The sequence below is a fragment of the Rhipicephalus sanguineus genome, chromosome 5 (genome assembly GCF_013339695.2).
Source record: "Rhipicephalus sanguineus isolate Rsan-2018 chromosome 5, BIME_Rsan_1.4, whole genome shotgun sequence".
NCBI lineage: Eukaryota > Metazoa > Arthropoda > Arachnida > Ixodida > Ixodidae > Rhipicephalus > Rhipicephalus sanguineus.
The window spans coordinates 74,444,938-74,455,239 of record NC_051180.1 but is presented as its reverse complement, the minus strand read 5'-3'; the positions used below and the strand labels follow the sequence as shown (position 1 = coordinate 74,455,239).

General features: G+C 49.1%; 2 non-coding genes across 2 annotated transcripts; one reads left to right on the top strand and one right to left on the bottom strand.

Annotated features, from left to right (window-relative positions):
* Window positions 1–9,324: 9,324 nt before the first annotated feature.
* Window positions 9,325–9,396, bottom strand: Trnar-ccu (transfer RNA arginine (anticodon CCU)). Its single transcript has one exon. It is a non-coding gene; the product is annotated as a tRNA-Arg (tRNA).
* A 136-nt stretch (window positions 9,397–9,532) lies between these two features.
* Window positions 9,533–9,604, top strand: Trnat-ugu (transfer RNA threonine (anticodon UGU)). Its single transcript has one exon. It is a non-coding gene; the product is annotated as a tRNA-Thr (tRNA).
* The last annotated feature ends 698 nt before the right edge of the window (window positions 9,605–10,302 follow it).

Below are 10,302 nucleotides of genomic sequence, written 5' to 3'. Positions count from 1 at the left end.
CCCGTCCTGCACCACGGGCGGGCCCTGCCCCAGCGAACCGATGGCGCACACCTGACAACCACCCCATATGCTTCGCATGCGGTTACGCCGGCCACGTGGCGCGCTATTGCAATTGCGTGCAGCCGCCTAGAGTCGCTTCGCCTGCCACCAGCCAGTCGAACCGCCCATATTACGACCCACCTACGCCTCTGTCGCCGACGTCTCGCCCCGCTCCATCTACCCGCCGATCACCGTCACCACGACGCCGCTCGCTGTCACCGATGCGGCCTTGTCTGGTCCCACGCGACCAGGAAAACTAGTCGTCGCAGTCCACGAGGCAAGTTCTGCGACGCTATCGAACTGCGAAAGCCCTCAGCGAAGCCCATCGATCGTGATAGAGGTGTTTGTGGACGGTGTTCGTGCGTCTGCCCTTATCGATATTGGAGCCGCCGTATCCGTTATGGACGCAAAGCTTAGCCGAATACTGCGAAAAGTGACGGCGCCACTTTCCGGGCTCTACCTCCGTACGGCGAGCGCCCAAGGTATTCACCCTACAGCGGTGTGCACAGCCCGCGTCGTGATTAATGACGCTATGTACGCCGTCGAATTGATCATAATTCCTGCATGCTCTCACGACGCCATCCTCGGATGGGATGGGATGGGATAGGACAGCACGCTCCTAGCGCTCATTGTCGGCACCCCGCCTTGACTGTCGCAGTCGTGTATCATCGCCGAGTGCCCGCTAATAAACGTCTTTATAATACATATATAAATAAATAAATAAATAAATAAATAAATATATATATATATATATATGTATATATATATATATATATATATATATATATATATATATATATATATATATATATATATATATATATATAATATATATATATATATATATATATATATATATATATATATATATAATATTGCCAAGGCTGAAACTATTTGTTACAACATAGCCCAAAGTGTTAACTCATTTGCTTGATTTAGCTACAAGCCATGTCGCGATTTTGTTTTCTCGCCCATTTCATTTCTTCTCTTTTTTCTCAGGCAGCGCTGCTGTATTGCTGCCATGGGCGATACAATATTCGCCCGTTAGAGGCGCTCACGTTTCGTCGTCAGTTGCGGATCCTTGAAGGCATGCCCACTTGGAATACTATATATGCATGTTAGTGTGCGTGACGAATACTCATCTTGCATCGTGTTGCTCCCAAGGCTTGCCTTTTTTTTTCAGGAATCCGCCAAACTAATAGGTGTTTCGCATTTACACAAATATTTTTTTTCTTCTGGCGCTAGACTTAATTTACTTGAGCACGCACTTCTAGAGTTATTACCCCGGTTACTACCATTGCGCGCGGTCAGCACGGGCACTGAGGGTGAGAAGGGTTGTAGTTCGGGCGAATCGGTCATCCATGAAGTTTAGCGCCTACCTGTCTCTTTTTTTCTGTGTGTCGTGTCTACTTCTCATATGTACCTCGCCAATACAAGCTAAGGCACTGAGGGATTCATTACGTAACAGATCAAGGCAAACCAACTCTGGCAGAAAGCATTCGATGAGGACTGACCGGAAGCTATCGCTGTAGTTCGTTCCACGTGAACCATAGCCCTCAAGCAAAGGTCGGTTTCTCCTACAAGCGATAAAAATTGTGGTCTATAGACTATTTTACGGACGGGCTGGGTGCCGCCATTCTGGGCTGTTAAACTAGCACTTTTCTTTCTTTCAGAACTAATCAATCAGTGATATGGTTAGTGTATCCGCATGAAAACGGTTGAAGTTGAATTGTGCATCCGACGTTTCGTGACCTGATCAATTCTCGTTGTAATAAGGAAAAACGTTGCACCATCTCCCGCTAAAGAGGACAGTTAGGTTCTGTTTGGTTCTTGCTCTCGCCTTGCTGGTTTCGCGACATTTGCTGCTGCCGCCAAGGAAGGCGAACACGAGTACTTTCATCTGCTGGCACCTTGAGGAAACGACCGCTCCGGCATCATATAGATAGAGACGTTTTATTCGTTTCTCTTCCCCTCTCACTGTCCTGCACTCCTCGTTTTATTCCCTATCTCCCCATTCAAACACTGTTACAGTTCAATCGGAATGCAGGAATAACTCTCTCCTCGACTCCCGGTCGGCTGTCGTTGAAAGTACCAGGCCCGGATTCCTCCTCGCCACCACCTCGAAAAACCACCGCCTCTCGCCACTCGTCGGTTCGCCGCCGCCGCTCAGCATCCTTTCACCCCGGTTCCCGGAATATTTGGCGTCAGGCTTTGACGGGTCGTGGGAAAGCACCTCCGAGTACGTGCCGGCAATGCTGTGCTGACAGGCCACCAATACAATTGGCCCGTGCATCAATGCCGCCGCTGCCGCTGATTTTGGTTGTCACCGCGGATGCGCAAGTGCACCTTCCACCCTTGCAGCCTGGCTCGGTCATTGTCTCCTGTAAAGCACCATAATTTAACCCCTCGGGAGACATGAGTCTTCGCGTCCTTTATGATCAACAGACGGTCAACGTTCCGCCATCCGGTGGCGCCGCTTCCATCTTGGCTTGGGAACGCCAGCCGCGGGGCGGGTAACAATATGAAGGTATTCGCCGAACGCACGAAGTTCGAACCCAACAGGGACCATGAGGCGATGCGAAGACGTAGCACTTGCACGATCGCGTTCCGTTGGCGTTCGTTTGGCATGCTACCGACCTCGCGTCGTGGAACGCGAAGAGGAACGCTTCGCGCGTCGTGTCTTCCCTCTAGCCTGGCCGTTAATTCTCACAGGTCGAGCGGGGAACGCGGTCGTCAGGCGCGCGAGGGGGGGATCATAGGAGAGGAAAGAGAAGGGGAGGGGACGCGCATGCGCTGGCGCTCACGTGGTGCTGCGCAGGAGAGGGGAGGGAGGAGGGGAGGGGAAAATGGAGTGGAGAGGAGGTGTGTGGAGAGGGTTAGCGCGTGCGCAGTAAGGGTGATCACGCCGCACACCGTTTGAGCTCCACCATAAGATACTTCGCATCTAAAATATGGAAACATTGGTGGTGTAACAGGTCCAAAGTGGCGGTGCCCATGTCTTACGTAACATCATTTATGTATATGGTGCTTCCTTGGAGACGCGACACACTTTTGAATGCTGTAAGTTGTAATGAGAGTGAAAAAGAATATTTAACGTGGAGCTGAATGGAAGGGTAACTATCTGCTAACCAGAAACAATGGCATAAGCCACTTCGGTCGCGAGAGTAATGAAAAATGGATGCAATTAGGAGGTACACTGACTGGTTCGACCAGAAGGTTGACGAGTTGTTCCGCGTCAATGTGCTCAACTTGTTCTTTATTGCTATAGAAAGATCGTCAACTGAATAATGACTGACACATCTTCTTGTTACAAAGACTTCACAAGCGGCTTCACAGAAAGAAGTATTTGTCCTTAATCGGCGCTCCACGACGATTAAGGGCAAGTCACATTGGAAGACGATTAAAAGCAAGCCACCTTGGAATGCCGTGAAGCCACTTGGAAGGTTCAGCTTGTGCAGAGTTTTGGCATTGTTAAAATGTTTTTCACTCGTTGTAACCATTGCTTTATCGTACATGCAGTTTTCTTACAAGGTGGTTCAACTATTTTGTTAGGCGAAAGAATACAATATTTTTAATGTCCGTCTACCACACCGCTCCATCTTTGTTCCGCTGCCGCAGGTTCGCACAAAGCCGCCACCGCCGCAGGTTCGCACAAAGCCGCCACCGCCGCAGGTTCGCACAAAGCCGCCGCCGCCGCAGGTTCGCACAAAGCCGCCGCCGCCGCAGGTTCGCACAAAGCCGCCACCGCCGTCGATGGAGCTGCCTCTGAAGCAGGCCGTCATGGAGCAGCTCCCGATGAGGTGAGGAACACATGCATTCGCTCTGCAGATGCTGAGACATGTCGGTCCTGTTCTTGCTGCGGGCACGTAATCAGCGCAAACTTGTGCATGTCATGTGCCAACCTTCCTCTCTGCCTCTCCTTCGCTTGTTTGCCTTCTCTTGGAGTCCAGTCTGTTACTTTTAAGAGGACACTAAATAGAAACAATGAATTTGTTTAGATTGATAAAGTGTGCTCGGAGAACTCTTGTGTAGTTTATTTCACCACCATAGGTTTATGTTTAGAAGAGAAAATCAAGTTCAAAGCTTGATTTTTAAATTTCGCGCGGAACTTTGTAATTCGTGACGTAAAATAGTTCAAAGAGCATTTACCATATTTTGGAGCCACTGGCTCGACGAAATTTCCACAAACTCGTTATGTCAAGTCTCCGGCCCCATCCGAGGACAATGTACTTTGATTTAACCGATTAGGAACTACGTAGGCCCAAGCAGGCGCCATCAAAAATATGTGACTTCACGGCAAATGGTGCGGGAATTCCAAGGTGGCGTCGCCACCTGTATTTTATTTTTGCGCGTTTTCTCGCTTATTAAGCGTCTTCTCGCAGCAAGCGTGGTGTTTTTGGTATCGTGGAAAACTACTTCACTAATGCGAGAAAAATCGTTTTGCTCTTTAGTGTCCCTTTAATGAACAGTGGATACCTAGCCTTCTTGCTGCATGCCCTGTCCCTGTCCCTTTCTTCTTGTCGATTTTGAATATACGTATATGTCGTTAACATTCGTTTGTTCTCTGACCAACTCTGCTCCCTCAATGTCCCTTAAGGTTACACCTAGTATCATTTTTCTTTCTGTGGCTCCCTGCGCCGAACTAAATTCACGTTGAGCCTTTTTCATAAGCCTCCAGGTTTGCGACCCGAAAAATAGCTACCGGTAAGAGCAGCGGGTATAGACCCTTTTCATAAATACGCCACCTGACGGTGGGCTTTTCGTCAGTTTCGCTTCGCAAAGGAGCATGAGATAGCCAGCGCCATCGTGAGGGCATGGAAAGCGAGCCGTCAAATGCGTGAGTGCTGTGATGTTTGTGTTGGCGCCATGTTCTCTGTGTCATCCGCTGAAATCTCACCGTTTGCGTGCTTGAACGAGCTCTTAGTACTCTCCGTTGGTCTTTCTGAGGTGCTTCCGATGCACAATGAGCAACATTTTGTATCCTTCAACGGGTTGGAGGAGCAGTTTGGCTCGACTGCCGCGGGTGCGGGACCGTGCACCACCGCCAACTCGCATGCGCGCCCGGACCAGAAAAAAAGGCTCGCCGAAGCTACAAACTTCTCACCGAAGGAAAGGAAGGACGTCGCTGTCGCGGAACTATGCGACCGCAACCGGTGAAATTCCTGCAGGTCTGCCGCAAGCCACACCACGCAACTATTTTCCGGACGCCACGCGTTAGGTATATTTGTGGAGACAATTAAAACAACACTGTGACCACGATTAAAAGCAAATAAAAGCACGACGTTTCGGCCCCCGTACGGGAGCCTTGTTCACAAGTGAAAAATGACTGTGTGAGCGGTCCGGTTATGTATGTTATAAAATGTGACGTAAGCAACGTGTGTAGGCGTGTGGAAAGTTTCCGTCATTTCGAATGAGTGTGTGCGCCGTTGTCTGGATCGTGATAGATTCGAGATGAAGCCGAGATGACCAGTTCTTTTCTCTATATGTATATTAAATGCGAAGCATTTCTTAGCGAACCTCTGGCACTTTGAGCGTTTCTATCTACGTATCTATCTATCTATCTATCTATCTATCTATCTAGCCGCCTACGTCTGGGTGCTCTCATGATCGCCTCCTTAACTTGGTGTAGACCAAAATTTGCATGGGAGGGTAAGAGGATTTGACGAATATGACTGCCGGGTCATGGCATGAATAACGTTAAAATCCTGTCGCGTACGTCGTCAAACCCTTTCCACTAGACACGTGTGGCACATACCCGTTTACCATGGGCCGCGGTGTACGGGTATGCGCCACAGGTGTTTGACAGTTTATATCTACCCAGGAACGGCGAGAACAGACATTGGTTACTTAAATGCTAAAGCGTTAAGGAAAACCAACATCGGCAGCATTGACTCAACGAATAGAAAGAATGAAAATTAGGATCACAGCAGGAATCGAACCCAAGCATTCTGCGTGGCTATCAGGTATTCTACCACTGTGCCACGCCAGGTCTATAAACTGGTTTGAAAAAACAGCCTACGCAGGCGTAATATTGGTGCAACGTCAATTGTGGTTGTGGTGCTGGCTATCTAATTTTACAAGAAAGCAATAAACGCTACATGATACTCCTACGATATGTACTCCTACGATACAGGCGTCATATCAGATTAACGTCTGTAGTTCCAGTGTCGGCTCCGCTTTTATAGCAATCTAATAAACATTACGTTTGTATTCCTATGATTCAGCAAGCTATATTGAAGCATTGCTCGACCCCGGAGGAATACATTAACGAAAGTTACATATGATATCCACATCACCGCACCGTAAAGTGCACTTCGTCCACCAGAACGCCGCAGTGTCCTCTTCATTTCTTACGATGCTGGGCGATGGCCTCCTGCTGACCGAGGATGATGCCAGATTGATTGACAGCCGCTTTGTAGATTAGGCTACGTAGGCTACACACACCCAGGTAGTCTACGAATACGACAAACACCATCCACTGATGTTGGTCTACGTAGCACTATCCAGGCCTACCAGCCTCGACGGCCTATACCTCACCAATGCGATGGGTGGCTTCAGGTTCCGACATGTCGCCGGCTCTGTCGACAGACAATTTGTCGACGAAATGGCCGAGGCATCCACGAATTCCAGCAGCTCTACTATACCGCATACTTCACTACACATGGACCCTTCGTCACCGCGATCACGACCTGATCCGATAACAAGTCATGACCAGCTGATGGTGCGCACTGATCACGGGGATGACGACCTTGTTCAAGAACTGTCAAGAACTTCTTGCACACATGTACACGGGTTCGTGAAACGTGCGTGCGTTCTCGAGACACGTATAAGCACTACGTATCAGCTTACCGCTACTGGTGTTGGTAATACCCACGTTGCATACGTAACCGTAAACAACTGGTTATATAACACATATGCGGCTCTGCAACCTATATATGTGTGCGTATAACATTTATACAAATCTTTAGCGTCACTTTGTAACGTGTCGCTCAATAAAAAAAGTTACGCCACAGTCCCCTACCCACCGCATGCTTCGCATAACATCGACTCCCACGGTACGTGGGATCTGCCGAATTTTTTAGAGGTGAGTGGACTCAGGACCCACGGCGCATCTCACCACTGGATACCAGGCCAGTCATGCAAGCCGACGGGGTATGACATCATTTTGCGCTATGTTTTGTACCCAGTGTAATTTGTAACCTCGGGTTGTTGTGTCAGTGCAATAAACCCCCATTGAGTGCTCTCCGGAGTGGTCGTGTTGACTAATCATCGCTTGCCTGTGCGGAGTTGCTCCCACACCTCTTCGTCTCCCTGGTCTTCCGATGCGTCTAGCTTTAAACATCCCCGACGTTTCGCTCCAAGACCGTGGAGTTCCGGTAGCATTGGAATTAGGAGAGCGGAAGCCAAAGATCAAAGAATCAATAATAATCGTATATACGGGCACCTGCTCCACCTTCAACGTATAAAGAAAAGCAGCTTGTGCAGACAGAAAACTTCGAAGGACGGATTGCCGCCACAGACATTCAGGGGTGGCGCAACGGTCTTTGTTATCCCACAGAAACAGCTTCTTTTTTTTCAGCAACTTTCATGTTAGCGTGCTGTTTGTAGCTCACTACGCACCTTGTACTGCCCGCGCCATACGGGTAGTAAGACTGAAATAATCAGGCCCGTCTCACCTAAACAAGATAACACTCTGTTATCTGTGTAAATAGACAGTAACGGTGTCTTTGATCATTATTGGTGCTCGTCATGCGGGTCGGTGAATGTGTTTGCACGGCTGATTACGAAAGACTCAAAAGAAAAAGTACGAACAAGCATTTGAGGTACGATGCTGCGCTAATGCGCTAACCTAGCCCTACTGCCACAAGATCTCGCTGATCAATGTGCAGCGCTCCATCTGGCTATGTATTGAGCACTGAAAGGGCCCAATAGGTCAGAGAGAAAGGGAGCTTTAGTTTTCGGTCTTGCATGAGACGATGATGGTTTTCTTGCTGCATCGAGCACCAAATCTGGGTTCTTGCAGTTAAACAATATAGTTTTGCCCTGGTAGAAAAATGAGCGGCGTCCACATTTTTCCAGGAAAGAATTAGTAATAGGCAATGGCGTAAGAATTAGAACGTCGTAAAATGATGTGTTCTAATAATGGCTCCCCCCTCTGAACAAAATAGATTTCGACTGTCATTTCTCGTTGTTTGTTTTTTTTGTATGCAGTGGCGTAGCCAGGGGGGGGGGGCACACCGGGCCCGTGCCCCCCCCCCCCCCCCGAAATTTTTTTTTTGACATGGCACACAGATCACAAAATGACACTCGACCACATCTGCCTGCCCGGCCCCCACACTTCAGATCAAGGTGGTGCCCCCCCCCCCGGAAAAAAATTTCTGCCTACGCCCTTGTTTGTATGTATTAAAAATTGTTGACACGTGGCTTACGGTATGCGAGTACTGTCGCTACTAAATGAACGGTACGCAACTTCATTTTTATTTTTCTGGCTGGCCTTACGAACCCTCGCAGTATTTCTGCACAATCTATCGTAATTCACAGCATGCAGGCACTCGGGAGAAGACTATTCATTCGTAAAAGCAAGGGTACACATGGCGCTGTGAAATAAGCACGTCCGTTTCTGTAGCGCGTTTACAAAACGGCGTCCTTCCGCACGTCCGTTTGCCACCACGTACGGAGAGAGAGCACGTGCGTTTGTTATTCAAGTTTTATCGCGTACCTTATCGCTGTTCTCGTCGCGATATCGTCGATGGTGGCACATGCGAACGCAGCACGTCTGCACCATTGCAGCACCTCTACGAAAAACGTTGATGAGAGTTCACGATTCGGCGGTGCTGAAGTATCACGCACTGGCACGTTGCCGAAGCCTGCGTCGTCTGCTGCGGTGCCCTCACAATGGCGGCAGAGTGTAGTTTGCGTGCGCGGCGCTAGGGGCGCCCTTTTTCGAAAAGGGTCTATACACCTTTATTTCAAGGGATACTGGAAAAGTACCATTCATGATCTGTGCATGCCTGTGAATGCGTTCCACACCGCATGGATACTTGATGGAAATTGATAGCACAGATTTTACGCAGATTCAACGCACAGTTAGAGTGTGTCGTGTTTGTTCTACAACCCACGTACACACGTAGGAAAGAAGATTACTTTTAAGGGGTCGTGTTTTCGTTGTTAGACATACTAATTATGAGAACTAACAGACAAGAATGCCACGGAAAGTATAGGGGATGTTATTTGTAGTAATTAGGACATAAATGTGAAGAAAGTAAAGTGGACGAGGACATAACTTGCCGCCGGCAGGGACCAAACCTACGGCCTTCGGATAAGGCGTCCGATGCTCTACCAGTGAGCTACGGCGGCGGTCATCCTCCCGTCCCCTTTGTGGGGTATATATGTGAATTTAAACATATGAGTGTGCATTTAAACATAGGATCGCCGTCATGGCTGCGATCGGCGCTGACCAACACTGCTCCATAAAGGGGACGGGAGCATGACCGCCGCCGTAGCTCAGTGGTAGAGCATCGGACGTGTTATCCGAAGGTCGCAGGTTTGGTCGCTGCCGGCGGCAAGTTATCTTTTCGTCCACTTTACTTTCTTCACATATATGTCCCGTTAGTTTGGAGGTGATAGCTGGAGGTTGTCTTGTGCGAGACAGTTCGTCTCGAGACTTCAAAATTGTCGGCAACTTGTACAGAAGCCAGAAGTCAGTACAGAAGCCAGTCAACACGATCGCAAGCAGCGGTATCACGGCTCTCATCGTGACGTGTCTTTCCGTCCTGGTGACGAAGTGCTCCTGGAGACCCTACTCGTGTCCCCGGATTGTTTGAAAAGTTTCCATCGCGATTCCTTGGACCCTGCATAGTTAGTGAACAAACATCCCCTGTGAACTATCGCGTTACTCCCGTTGAGGTTTCTTCCGACCGTCGCTGCAGTGGTTCACAGATAGTCCACGTTTCGCGCCTGAAGCCTTTCATTCGACGTCTATCCCCAGCCTATGTCGAACTGCGAAAGCCCTCAGCGAAGCCCATAGAACGTGATAGGCGTGTTTGTGGACGGTGTTCGTGCATCTGCCCTTATCGACACTGGAGCCGCCGTATCCGTTATGGACGCGAAGCTTAGCCGAATACTGCGAAAAAGTGACGACGCCACTTTCCGGGCTCTCCCTCCGTACAGCCAGCGCCCGAAGTATTCACCCTACAGCGGTGTGCACAGCCCGCGTCATGATCAAGGACGCTATGTACGCAGTCGAATTGACAATAATTCCTA